The 13,403-nt window shown below is 36.2% G+C and overlaps 1 protein-coding gene across 3 annotated transcripts in view; it reads right to left on the reverse strand.

The window, feature by feature from the left end:
- COMMD10 (COMM domain containing 10) overlaps positions 1-13,403 on the reverse strand; it is a 165,377-nt gene that overhangs the window by 85,232 nt on the left and 66,742 nt on the right. The window lies entirely within an intron of this gene.

Genomic DNA, 13,403 nt, shown 5'->3' on the forward strand with positions numbered 1-13,403 from the left:
CATCTCTGTCATTTACAGGCTGTGTAACTTTGGGTAAACCAAAAACCTTCCCAGCATTTGCTTTACAGACTTAAAACCAAACAGCAACTTCTCCTTCTCTTCATTTAATGCTGCAGTATGGTCAGGGTGTCAGTTTATAACATTAAAATGATTTCCACAGCAACCAGTTGGTATCAATACAGTATTTATAATTCTTTCTATTCAGTCAAAGGCAAGAGACTGGCTTCTAAAGGTGAACATCTATTAAAAGCATGCATCTCTAATACGGAGCAAGGAGAAAACCAAAATGTACTTGAAAATTAAACTGCTCCTTCTAAGTTTCCTCTTCTCTCTCCAGCTGTGACTAATATTAAAGTCTTTCTTTTTAGGGGTAACAATGGACCTTTCTGAGGATAACTTGACTTAAGACTAAGAAATTAAGTTTTAATTGTAGCAGGCAGTATATATATGTGGTTTTAGATTTATATATACATGTGTATGTATATCTATCTCAAGCTAACTAAGACTATGTGTGTGAGAGGAGAGGAGAGGAGAGGGGAGGGGAGGGGAGGGGACATGCATCTGAGTCCACTCTCTTTACATCTTTGGTTGTCAAACATTTCACATAATAACCACAAAGAAAGCATCGATGGCTCTGGCTCTGGGCTGAACTGACTTGAGAATTAGGGATTCGTACAGCGGAGCAGGACCTTATGGGGCCTTCCCAGGACAGACTCCCTGCCCCATATCCTCTGCTCTAGCTCCTCTTTGAAGTACCTAGATAATAGTATCTGATGCACATTTCCTATGTTGTTCTACAGATGCTAAAACCACCACCAAATGTAAGAAATTAACTACTTGATGATCATGAGCACATAAGCCCCCAGACGTACTGGTGCCTAAGGACTGATAATGTTAACCCCTGTGATATCACCCATGTTACCTCACCATCAACCAACCAGAGAATTATGCATGATCTGACCACATTCCCTGGGATGCCCCTCCTTCACCTCACCTTTAAAAATGCTTTGCTGAAACCCATGGGGAGTTTGGGTGCTTTGGGCACTAGCTGTCCTGAACTCCTTGCCTGGAGCCCTGCAATAAATGCTGCACTTCTCTCCACCACAACCCGGTGTCAGCAGATTGGCTTTATTGCGAGCAGACCCAAGTTTGGTTCCGAAACACTAATACTTCAATTCTACCTCTACTACTAATTCTATATATATAACATAGGCAAGTCATGTAATCTCCCTGTGCTTCAGTATCTGAACTGGATTCTACTCAAACGGTAACTGGCTCCTTCCATGGGGGCCTATGGTAATTTACACTTTATCGCACTTTCAGAAAGATAGAAAAAGTAGCAGAGTTCTTCCACAGATTTTCTATTTCTTTAAAAATAAAATTGTCCTCAACTCTACTTATAATTCTTATTGGCAACAAAGATAAAAAAACCAACTGTTTAAGAAATACAATGACATTTTAGAAAGTAAAAATTGTTGCCTAAGGTGTTAATTTCATATTATATCTGCAAAGCACATTACCATTACCATCAAATGGATGGGGGATAAATGGAATGACCTTTTTATGCTCTCTTCCAAAACTGAAGACTATGACTGTGAACTAGACTCTGCAAAATGTGGCAAACAACCCCACATATTAAAAATGCCACAAGTGTTTACTGCAGAAAACATTAAAAAGGATGGATACTTATTTGGCAGAAACAATTATCCTTTCTTGATTATATACTTCTGATAAAAATTACTGACAATCTATAAAAAGAAAACCTGTATTATCAAGATGTTATTTTTGCACATGCTGAAAGAACAGGAATACAGGTATATTCTAAGTGCATCTAAGCTTTATTTAGAAAATCATACGTCACACTAAAACAATATCCATTATTTCTTAGGTTTTGCTTAGTGTCTCCTTTTCCTGATAAATTTGAAAATCTGTGCTATCGTTTATATATGAAGATAAAAATTCATCATTTAGAGTACACTATATTAATTGTTTTCCTAATCATTATATTAGATTGTGACAAGCCATCCATACACACAGATTTAGTATTTCTGTGACTAATAATAGCATGAGGGATGTTTGAATAAAGTATCACTGTCTATAGTCATAAATAAATTTTCTTAAAGGTAAGCTAGTACAATATCAACTCCATAACTCTGACTTCTTAATATCATGATAATCACCTACATTCACCAAAGCAGGTATGGGAATGTTAACACCGTTGGCTATCAAGTTTTTTATACTAGAAAGTCATCATTTTAGTTATGTGTGTCTAAGATTATTTATGCATGAATTTATTCTCATTAATAACAAAACAGCTGAATTCTATGCCTGCTTACCATAACCACATTTCCTCATACTGAGTCAGTAAGCCCACCACTGTAAAGGGCCACAAGTTATGACAGGACTTTTAAAGTGAAATGTTAAATATCTGACTACAAAAACAAAATGAAAACGCTTGAAATTTCATCTGTGGCTTAATTAGGCTCTAAGTTAAGCAGCTCTCCCGGCAACAAGTCACATGGCTATGACACAACTTATAGCCATCAGCAGCCTCTGCGAATATATTTTATTCTGCTAGGATATACTTTAATTCTAGCATTTTATTAAATATATTCTGACCCTTACTTACTTGATTGACCCTCATAAAAGGAAAAACTAAATATAATTTAAAAAACAACAATAACACAGCAAAGAGAAGCAAATTCCACTGAAGTATCACTTATGTTACAAAAATATATTTTCTTCAAGTTCAAGAAAATTTTCCCCATAGAACCAACATTATGAACAGCAATCAGACTTCCAGACTCACTTGTAAAATCTGATGTCAACCTTAATGTAGCTGAACTACAGAACCTTTTCAAACTCTTAATCCTAGGTAGTTGGGAAGCATTTGGGAACAAGGGTGGCAAGAGACAGTGTTTATTATTATTGTTATTATCAGTGCGAATCATAATATCCAGTAAGCTATCACTTACCAAGTACCCACTACATGCTAGGTATTGTGGTAAGTGCTTCACATATTTTGCCTCATTTAATTTTCATAGCCACTCTGTGATATAGGTATTATTTTCATCCTACAGGTTAAAATAATGAAGACTTGAAAAATTAAGTGACTTGCCTAAAGTCATATAGTTGGGAAGTGGCAAAGTCATACTCAGGTCCACAAGTCCATGCTGTCTACCACTCTGCTACACTGCCAACCTTCAAAATACCTACTTTCCTTTCCAGAGCCAAAATATCCAGTCCTTAAGCACAGGTGATCCCAGCTACACACTAGAAGAAACCTTTCTGATATAATTTGCACTGGATATAAATAACTAAATCCTACCAGAAGTAGCATTTGCATCTTTTCAAAAGGAGGCAATTGAATTCAACTGAATTCAAGAATGATGTATTAGGTAGTGAAACAAAAGCAAGCAGAACAGCTTGCAATGGGAAGTAAATCAGCCCTACTGGAAGAGGACTTCTATACTTGTCTCACTGGCATCTTTTCTTTTTTGGAAATATCACAACTCCATTAGAGCTATCAATCATGTGGCCTTCCATCCCCAAACCCTGGTGGCCATAAGAATCAAGCAAGGCCAATAGTTTTTGGGGTTCCCCCACCCCCTGGAGATTTTTTTAAATTGTCACTGGGGAAAACGACAGTCATTCATACTTATCTGAAGTCTGGAACTATAATGATAGACATTTGGACACATGCAGTCCATAGAGAGCACTTGTTGGAGAATAAGGCCATCACAGAAGAGTAGTAAAACTGAACAATGTAGAGACAAAGCCGTGGTGATACTACTTGAAGCCCTGCATCCCACCATGACTGAGGTTAGAGATTCACCTCTTGTTTCACAGTAGCTATTTGAGCCAGCAAATTTTGACTAAGTTAATTTGTGTTAGATCTCTGACATTCACACCCAGAAGAATCCTGACTAACATAGGTTTTTGAGAGTTTGCTCTTGAGGGCATCTTCCCCCTGGAGTGCTTTCACTGGTTCTTTTCTTTATCCATTCCAAGCAAGAGGGAAATGAAGAAAATCAATTTCAATTTCAGACCAAGAATGATTGGTAAAGGGAAAATACAGGGATACTGAATGATGTTGGGGCAGTTAAAGGCACTATTAATAAATATACTTTCATACTTAAAATATTTATGTACAAAAATCTGGAAATAGCATGATTCTCATCCGTACGCTCATATTTTCAGTCATGATGTTTGATAGAAAATCACAATGTTTCAACATCAAAACTTCAGAAAGTTATATAATAAGGCAATAACAGTATAAAATGTAGGGAAGTGCTTATTACAAATCAAATACAATTCAGCAAATGTTTGTAATGTGTTTAATTTGACTTTTTAAAATACACGTTTTACATGACTATAATATTCTTTTTAAGTTTTGTTTCTCAACTTGGGTTTTACAGATTTAAGTCATACAGAAAGTAAAAATGCAGCTATCTTAAAGTTTTATAGAATTCAAGGTTTGAATTCTCATCTCTTTCTGGATTAATTCTTCACCTTCAAGTATCAGTTGCTTTTCCTTGTTAATATTTCATGTATAAAAGGTATATATAACTAAAATATAAATAAAAAGCTAACCTTAAAAATGTGGTGGCAATAATCCGTGATGCCAATTCAAGATGATTTATCATCTACATCCCAAAGAAACTAGGACTCTTGGTTGCCAACAACAGAAATCTATACCCTAAACTAGCATAAGCAAAAAGGTAAAGTATTGGCTCAAAGGATTAAAATGTATGAGTAGGAATGGCTTCAGGCATAGCTGGATTTAGGCTTCAAAATATATCATCAGGACTCAGTTTCTCTCCCTCCATCCTCTAAGTTCTACTTTCTGATATGTTGGTCTCCTTCTCAGGCTCCATGTGATATGTGAGGCTGTAGTGCTTGAAGCTGCTACAGCCATCTTTCTATCAGTATATACTGGTATATACTTACCCAATCTGAATCAATCCATGTATGTAAGGAGACACAATGTGCTGATTGCTTAGGTATAGGTCACATACACCATCTCTGACTTGGCTGGTGGGTGTGGCCTTACCCTATGAGCAAGGAAGGGGTGGATTCTTCAAAATAAAATCAAAGGGATGTTTTCCATAATATCAGGAACACATGCCCAATACAAATTATATCTTTTCATAATAAAAATTATGTGAACAAAAAATAACATCTACAAAAAAATGTTTTAAGTTTTTTAGAGTGGAAATATATGAACAATTTCTTGAAAATAATATTCTTTTTTTTTTTTTTTGGCGGTACGCGGGCCCCTCACTGTCATGGCCTCTCCCGTTGCAGAGCACAGGCTCCGGACGCGCAGGCTCAGCGGCCATGGCTCACGGGCCCAGCCGCTCCGCAGCATGTGGGATCTTCCCGGACTGGGGCACGAACCCGTGTCCCCTGCATCGGCAGGCAGACTCTCAACCACTGCGCCACCAGGGAAGCCCGAAAATAGTATTCTTAATTAGATGTTCGTTGTTTCCTTCTGATGCCACGACTGAAATAATTAAAACCTATATTTTCCCCCTTTCAAATTCCCTTTTACAACGTTAACTGAAATTCAGGGTTTTGACAGCTGTAGCTACCAAAAAAAAAAAAAAAAAAAAGATATATTTCCAGATAGAGATTAAGCCCAATTATTGCCACTAATAATTGTACCAGTCAGAATGCTTGGTTGCAGGAGCAGGTGCAATCTGTTAAGTTAAGCAGAAAAGGACACATAAATGATGAAGCTGAAGAAACAGACTTAGGAAACAAGCTGGAAGTAAAGAGCACTAGAAGGCCAGAAATGCCATGAAAATCATGCTGAAGGAAAGAAAAGTTGGCTTAGGAAGGCTCTGCTGAGAATGTTGGCACCACTACCACTGCTGGTACCAGTGCCTCATTTGTAACTGTCCCCTATTCCTTTGTATTGCTTTTTTCAGATGTGAAGTTTCATGCAGAGATTTCTAACCAGTTGAGCATAAATCATGTGCCTGAACTCAAGCTGTATCAAGAGGTATGAGAGGCATGATCGCAGCATTATGGCTTCCACAGAAGTAGGACTTCAAGCACTTAGAATAAACCCTAACATATAATAAGCCCTTAATAAATGTAATTTATTATTCTCATAAAAGCATGGTTTAAGTAATTATGTGGCAAATAATGTTTTTACCATGATACTATATGAGCGATAGATCGTTTTCATTAAAGAAAAAAAAAACTCAACAAAGATATTTACCAAATCACACAATTATTGGTAGAAAATAAGCAAAAACTGATTACTCCAAATCAACTCTTGGCTCCAATTCCTGCAGAAAGAATTCCTTAAAAATAAACTCCACCTCCTTTCCCCCCAGATATATCCTGCCTTTACCACATAATTTAATTCAAATGGACATACTAAGGCAATCAATAAACAGGAGGCAATCAAAGCTTGACCTGCTGGGGTAGATTATGGCAGGTCATGAACAAGTTACTTCTTTCTCCACCATGAGTATAATGGGTCAAGTAGTCAGTCACTTACTGCAAAGTAAGTAGCGATGTTCACCTAGGTTAGTTTCCATTACAGCTACTGGAAACTGACAGAGTCAATTTTCTGTTGTAAACTGACAGAAAGACGTGTTATCTCACTCCTAAAGATTCCTGTCCAGACTATGGATCTATATACTCAGAGGGAAAATGCTGTCACTTGGCTCCTATATTACCACACTGCTTTTTTGATTGCAGGGTAAAGTTCATTATTACTCTCTTAGAATTCTACCCAAGACACAGAGCTATAATTTAAAGAAAATAAAGTATAAAATATAAAGGAAGTATTTAAGAGGAAAATCTGGATTACAATGCACAGTTGTTGTTTTAATTAAAGTACAAGTACTTGGAAGCCAGCAATTTTATTCACAAAAAAGCTCTGTTTAAAAAAAAAAAGGCAGAATTTAATTACTACCATATGTTTTCTCAACTCAGTTAAATATAAACTATATTCATTTCTAAATTTCTGTTTTGAGTTTGAATTAGAATATGCTGGGAATATAGTTACATGTAAATGTTAATATGAGAAGTAATTAAGAGATCATTTAATCTGCTTCCTAGTGATAAACCAAATTCTGTCATTCTTTGTCATATTCACATGTAGATATGTTGACGGGGATTTTTTTACAGCACTAAAGTAGCTCTATAAATGATATAAAGGTTATTTTAAACACTAAAGTATCTTCAGAATTCCACTTAACACTCTTTACTAATCCATAAAACACGGTAGCAATCTCTGTACATATGTGCAATATTTGACTGTACTTAAATGCACATACCATTATTATTTTGTGTAGAAATGAGAAATCTACAAAATGAGTACAATGTCACTGCTCTCTATTCCTTTATATATTCATTAATTTACCTTATACTTTTAGCTGTACTTTCAGGTGTCAAATTGTTCTTCATTATAAAAGTTTTGTAACATTTTATTTACTAGAGTATTAGGAGCTGAGAAAAGTCTAATATATTTAGGTAGAAAACAGAATTTCTGGTGTCTCTTTTGGATGTATGTATTCCTTAAATGTTTTTAAAGTGTATTTTATTTTTAGAAAAAAATTTTTTGGAAAATTGATAAAAATCTTTTACCTATATTTTAGTTTTTCATTTAGGGGCATACACTAAATAGTAGTCAATAAATATGTGATTTAATTTAAAGTGCCATAAGAAACAAAATACTCAGCTTCTTAATAAAAAAGTTTGAAATTATTATATATTTCTAGTTTTTTTAAAAAGCAAAAAGCAGTGGATGATAAAGAAAAAGTGTATATGCTATACAGCTATTATACCCTATTGAGTACACTGCTTAATAACTCTAGTAGAAGAACTAATTGTTGCACCTCCACTTAAAACTTATTATTATACACTGCCAATGAAAAGAAGCTTCATAAGGTCAAAGATACACTGATCTACAGAGCTATGGAGAAATAAAGTTGTTCACTTATTCAGTCATTTCTTCAACAAATATGTCTTGAGCTCCTTACAAGTATTAGGCCCTATGACCAATGAAATCCCTACTCTTTAGAAGCTAACACTAAAAGACATGGGAAGAAAGACATTAAATAAATTACTACAAATGTGACAAGTGCTATGAAGATAAGGTATAAAGTAGGAAGACTAAGGCATGTCAGGTCAGGTCAGGGAAAATCTCTTGGGAAATGACATTTGATAACTGAACAGTATGTTCGAGGAGTTGGGGAAATCGAGGAGAGTGTTTTCTAGGTAAAAGAAACAGAACCTGTAAAAACCCAGAGAGAGAAGAAAAAACTAGGTATATCTGATGAAATGAAGGGAGTGCATATGACAAGAAAAGGGGAAACAGAATGGTATGAATGTAAGGCTGGGGATATGAGACTCTCTCATAAAGTAATGACAAAGCTGTTAAGCATTATTAAGCAGGAAGGTAAAACAAATTTACAAAAGCAGAAACAGTACTGGAATGGTCTAAAGACCATGAAAATAAACAACTTGTTTAAAAAGTTTGTGAGACTATGAGAAAGAGGGTGGCATCTCAAATAGCAGATGGACTCATCTGTTACTTTTATTTGATGCTGGATTCATTTGAGCATGCTTAAGTGTTGATGGTAAGAGGCCAACAGAGACGATGATGGAGGAGAGAGAAGTCACTCGGACAACTGAAAGAGAAGGAACTCAGAGCTCAAGAAATTATTAGGCAACTCATCAGCCAGGGTGTTATTTTCTCCAACAATGCTTAATGCTTGATGGCAGAGTAAAGTCAGATAGATTTATCCAGAAGCACAGTTCTTGCTGGTGGGTTCAGGGAAGACTAGGACACTGAAAAGAGAGTAAATGATGGATTAGAGTCTTAGACAGATAAAGAAGAAAACGAAAATAGTAAAGGTCAATCAGAGTTCTCAATAAGGACAAATAGGAGAAAGTAATCAGAGGCAAGATGTCTGTTTTTGTTATTTCAAAATTGGAAAATTTCTGATCATGGCCCAAAATGTGCCTCTGTATGGGCAGAGATCAATCCTAGAGCTAAGCAGGTCAAGGAACTTTTCTACCAGGAGTGCCCTCTTTGCATAGGACCCTTCTTCTGTGATGTGTTGTTGGCTGAGAACTCTACCAACAGGCTGAGAAGACAGCCTGGAAAACTCGTCCCTCCTCCCTGCCCTACCAAGGCTAAGGAGAAAGCAGAGTGGGACCCGAGAGAAAGGGAAGTCAAGGAATAGTACACTTGAGCCTGCTCTTGGTTTTCCAAACTTTCTTGAAAGACACCGATCCTTTTGTACAGACAATATTGTCCACATAAATACAAAAGCTAAAACAGAAAAATATAGGTGGAAGTAGGACCAGAGGCCCGTTAAACTCCCCTTGCCCATCCTCCATCTTCCCATAACCTTGTATCTAGCAGCCACCTAGGACCTCAGAGCGCAAACTGACTTTTTGCTCAAAGTGAACAAAAAAGTAAAAATTTTATGCCTTCTTAAAACACTCATCCTTGTTGGGATCATTATGGATCACAGGTTAAGACAATATAGAGATCTATGGGCACAAAGCTCTAGCAAATCACGAAGAAACTTTTTTTACGTCTTCCTTTCTACACTTAGCAATAGGATCTATTTGTCTTTGGAGAAAAACTTAATGTGCCAAATTTTCATTAGGCATTTTGTGTATATACTTGCATTCAACTCCCTCAAAATTCTGGAGAATAAATCATATTATTTCCATTTTGCAAAACAAGAAGTTGAGGCCCAAAGAGGTCAAGTAACTAGACCACAGTTAGGGGTCAGAACTCAAAGCATCTGCTCCTAAAGTCCCAAGTCCGTTACATCACATTGCCTCCAAGTTCATAAATGTTACGCTGTCCCTCTATTACCATTTATATATAAAATTCTCTGGCTAAAAGCCCATAAAATGTTTTTGCATTAAAAAAAGCTCAACCTTTGAGAATTATCATATAACTTTTAAAAAATAATAATAGCACTTAACATAGTCAAATCTCTGCTCAATCTGTTTGCTTTTGGTAAATAATGATCCTCTCCAGTGCTGCTAGAATAAAAGATGATGTTGCTTCTTTAGTGCTCCTTATGTCCTATCCTACATCTACATGATTGATGAGGTTCTATCCTAGAAGCCAGGATAAAGCAGTATTATTGACCCAGAAAGGTTGGCTGGAGATGAAACTCCAACCACTAAAATATGTCTACATAAAACTAACCAAGGTCTTGGAAACAAGTATTTGAGAAAACAATCACTGAGTAACAGGATCATGAGAAAAAGGAGCCCAAATTAATTTCAAGTATTGTAGAGGAAAAGTTGATTTTAATTAAGAGCTTCAGGAAAAGAAAAAGTCAGATACATAACTAAGCAAAATAAAGGAAGTATGGATACATAACTAGGAAGTAAATACAAAAGAACACACTAGATTTTTTTTTAAGAATAGAGAACTATGGACCAGATAGAAATATCTGTCATTTTTCTACATGTGACTAGAGTAATAAGTACATCTACTAAACTTTCAAAAATAAACCAAGTAAAATGAGGTCCTGGCATATCTCATTATTCATATAACTGTTTCCAATATTCTTTTACAGTATTTCTTCTCAAAAGCATCATGAATTCAATCCTTTCATATTTGGAACTGAGGGATGACACAGTGGACTGTAGATTATTAGCTATAAACAGGAGACTGATCAAAATGATCAAAATTCACACAAATTCGAAAAGGAATTCATATTTGGCTTAACATGACATCAGTCTCCTCTGTAATGCATGGAAACACAATCTCAAAAATGTTCTAGCCCTTTTCTGATCAACACTAACACTATTTAGGTATAGCCCTGCTACTGTACAATACCTGAATGCACTAATGGGAGAGAGATCTCCTCACATACCACAAATGAACTGCTTTGTAGATTATCAGCTTTCCAGAAAAAGCAAAACGGAATGTAAAATTCATATTCATTCATCCATTTATTCATTCAACAACTATTGACTAAATGTTTACTATGTGTCTGGCACTGTGGTAAGTATGATGATACATAAGTGGCAAACAAAACACCAATGTCTATTTCTTCCAAATGTAAACAATACCGTATTCTCTTAGAACAGAGCTTCCTTCTGAAAGAAAGCCACAAGTTTAAATTGAACACTACTTGGAAAGTCTTTACACTTTTTTAATTCAAGGAGGCCTATATAATTCACTTTCATAAGGATATGGAATATTTAAATCCTTCCGATGGTCCCTTAGAGATCTGGGAAATATCACATTAAAAATAAAAACAAGATTGACTTTCATTTTAATGAGCTAATTTTCTATGTAGTCATTGAAATTCTAGGGCATTGAGCTAGCTAAACCCAGATTTTAAAAACTATTTTAGGCATTTAAATTTTATTCTCAAGGAGTTTGCTAAGATTTTTAGGTTTTAGGTCTTAGAAACTGCTTTTTCCTTTCAATTCTGACACTGTCCCTTTAGTAACCCCTATGGATACTAACATTTCATATTTCAACGATAATGTTAGATATTCTATGTCCGTGGTAATTATTTTCTATAGTTTCTGAAGAGCCAATGGCCTCTCTCACCAACAATCTATCTTTATGATTACATATTAATTTATTATTTTCACTTCCCTTCTGGACAATCTGCCTTTTTTCCATTTGATTAAGAATTTTAATTTTTTACTTGACTTTCTAACTTTTTAATCTTTGTGGGTACCAATATTACTTTAAACACCCCCAAAATTAGGGGATCTCCTAATCTTAGTAATAATGAAAGTTTCCTCTCTGTGTAATCTTAATCTTACTGTGTAATCTTACTTTAATGTAGTAATTATTTTAATCACCTTCATTGACTGCTTCTTTGACCAAACTCTCAAAACACAGCTGAGCTCCCCGACCCTACACACACACACACACACACACACACACACACACACACACACACACACACACACACACACACACACACACACACACGTTCTTCCCATTTCCGTAAACAATACTACTATTCATCTATTTACATAAACCAGAAAGCCAAGGATTGCCCTTAATTTCTCTCCTCTTTCTCCCTCACCTCCCCCCTGCCTCCCTTCTCCAAACTTATAAGCAAGCTAGTCTACTTTCAGTTCCTAGAATAAAGATTTTTCATCTTGCCTTAGGGCCTATAAATATTTAACTGTCTAAGATAATACTCCTGCCTCCTCCTCTCAACAGACCTAGTTCCTTCTCTTTTTGGGGTTTCAACTTCAGTGTCATCTCTTCAGAGACCACCATACCTAACAGAGTCTGGTCTCTGATACTCTCTATCTTCTTTCCCTTGTTTGTGCCCTTCACATGACATACTTCAACTGGCAACTACATAATTTGCCTGTTTACCTATTTGTCTCTATATGGCCCCCAGGAGAATGTAAACTTCATGAGAGCAGGAGCTAAGTCTGTCTTACTCTTTATCTCCAGTTCTAAATATGCCTAGCACATATTAAATATTTAGTAAACATTTATTGAGTAAATGAATAAATAATGGGAAGTTCAGATGAAAAAATGCTGAGATGCTGGCCAGTTTCATAACACACTACCATTGTGGTAAATAAGACCATGGATGCCAGAAGTCAAAGATCACTTTCTTAAATTAAAAAATCTTCCTTCTTATTCTCATCTGGATAACTTCAAACATGTCTGTCAAGGTCTGTAACAGTGGCTCTCAAAATGTGTTCCTGGACCAGCAGCATCAGGATCACAATTCTTCTACACTCTCCCCTTCATTCTCTGCATTAAACTAAAATCTAGTCCTATTGCTTTTCTCCCTAGATATGCCTTGTGGGTTTGAATTTTCTACTTCATTCCTACTACGACAACCTGATAGCTCTATCTATCCTGCTTTCCGCCCCCTGGTATTACCTTACTTCAATCCTTCATGCTCACCATCACAGAATGATCTTCCCCAAATACAATTTTATCAAGTCATTCTGTTTCAGAAATCTATAAAAGCACTCCAGGGCCTACAACATAAAAAGTACATGGTTTGCAAGGATCTCCTTAATCCAACCCCAGGTTTCTAACAATTCCTACTATGTGCCTTCCGCTCTCATTAGGCTGCTCCCTCTATTCTTCCCCAAGGCTTCTAAGCTCTCTCCCTCATGGAGCACCAGCTCTTCTCCCCACCACCTGTTCATACCCTTCAACATCTCACTTCTTCCATGTGTCTTGAATAAAGCCCTCTCCACATATGCTCATAGGTGCTTACAAACAGAAAATACTCCGCTACGGTCAGGAAACGTGGGTTCTAACTCTGCTTCTGACATTATCCAGTAGTGTGACTCTGGGCAGATTTTTGAGGTAACAACTAGTTGCAAACTCAGCAAGACACAGCACAGTGTTTGACAAGCAGATCCTTAATACCTGTGACTGATTAACTCTGACA

The sequence above is a fragment of the Delphinus delphis genome, chromosome 3, assembly GCF_949987515.2.
Source record: "Delphinus delphis chromosome 3, mDelDel1.2, whole genome shotgun sequence".
Taxonomy (NCBI): domain Eukaryota; kingdom Metazoa; phylum Chordata; class Mammalia; order Artiodactyla; family Delphinidae; genus Delphinus; species Delphinus delphis.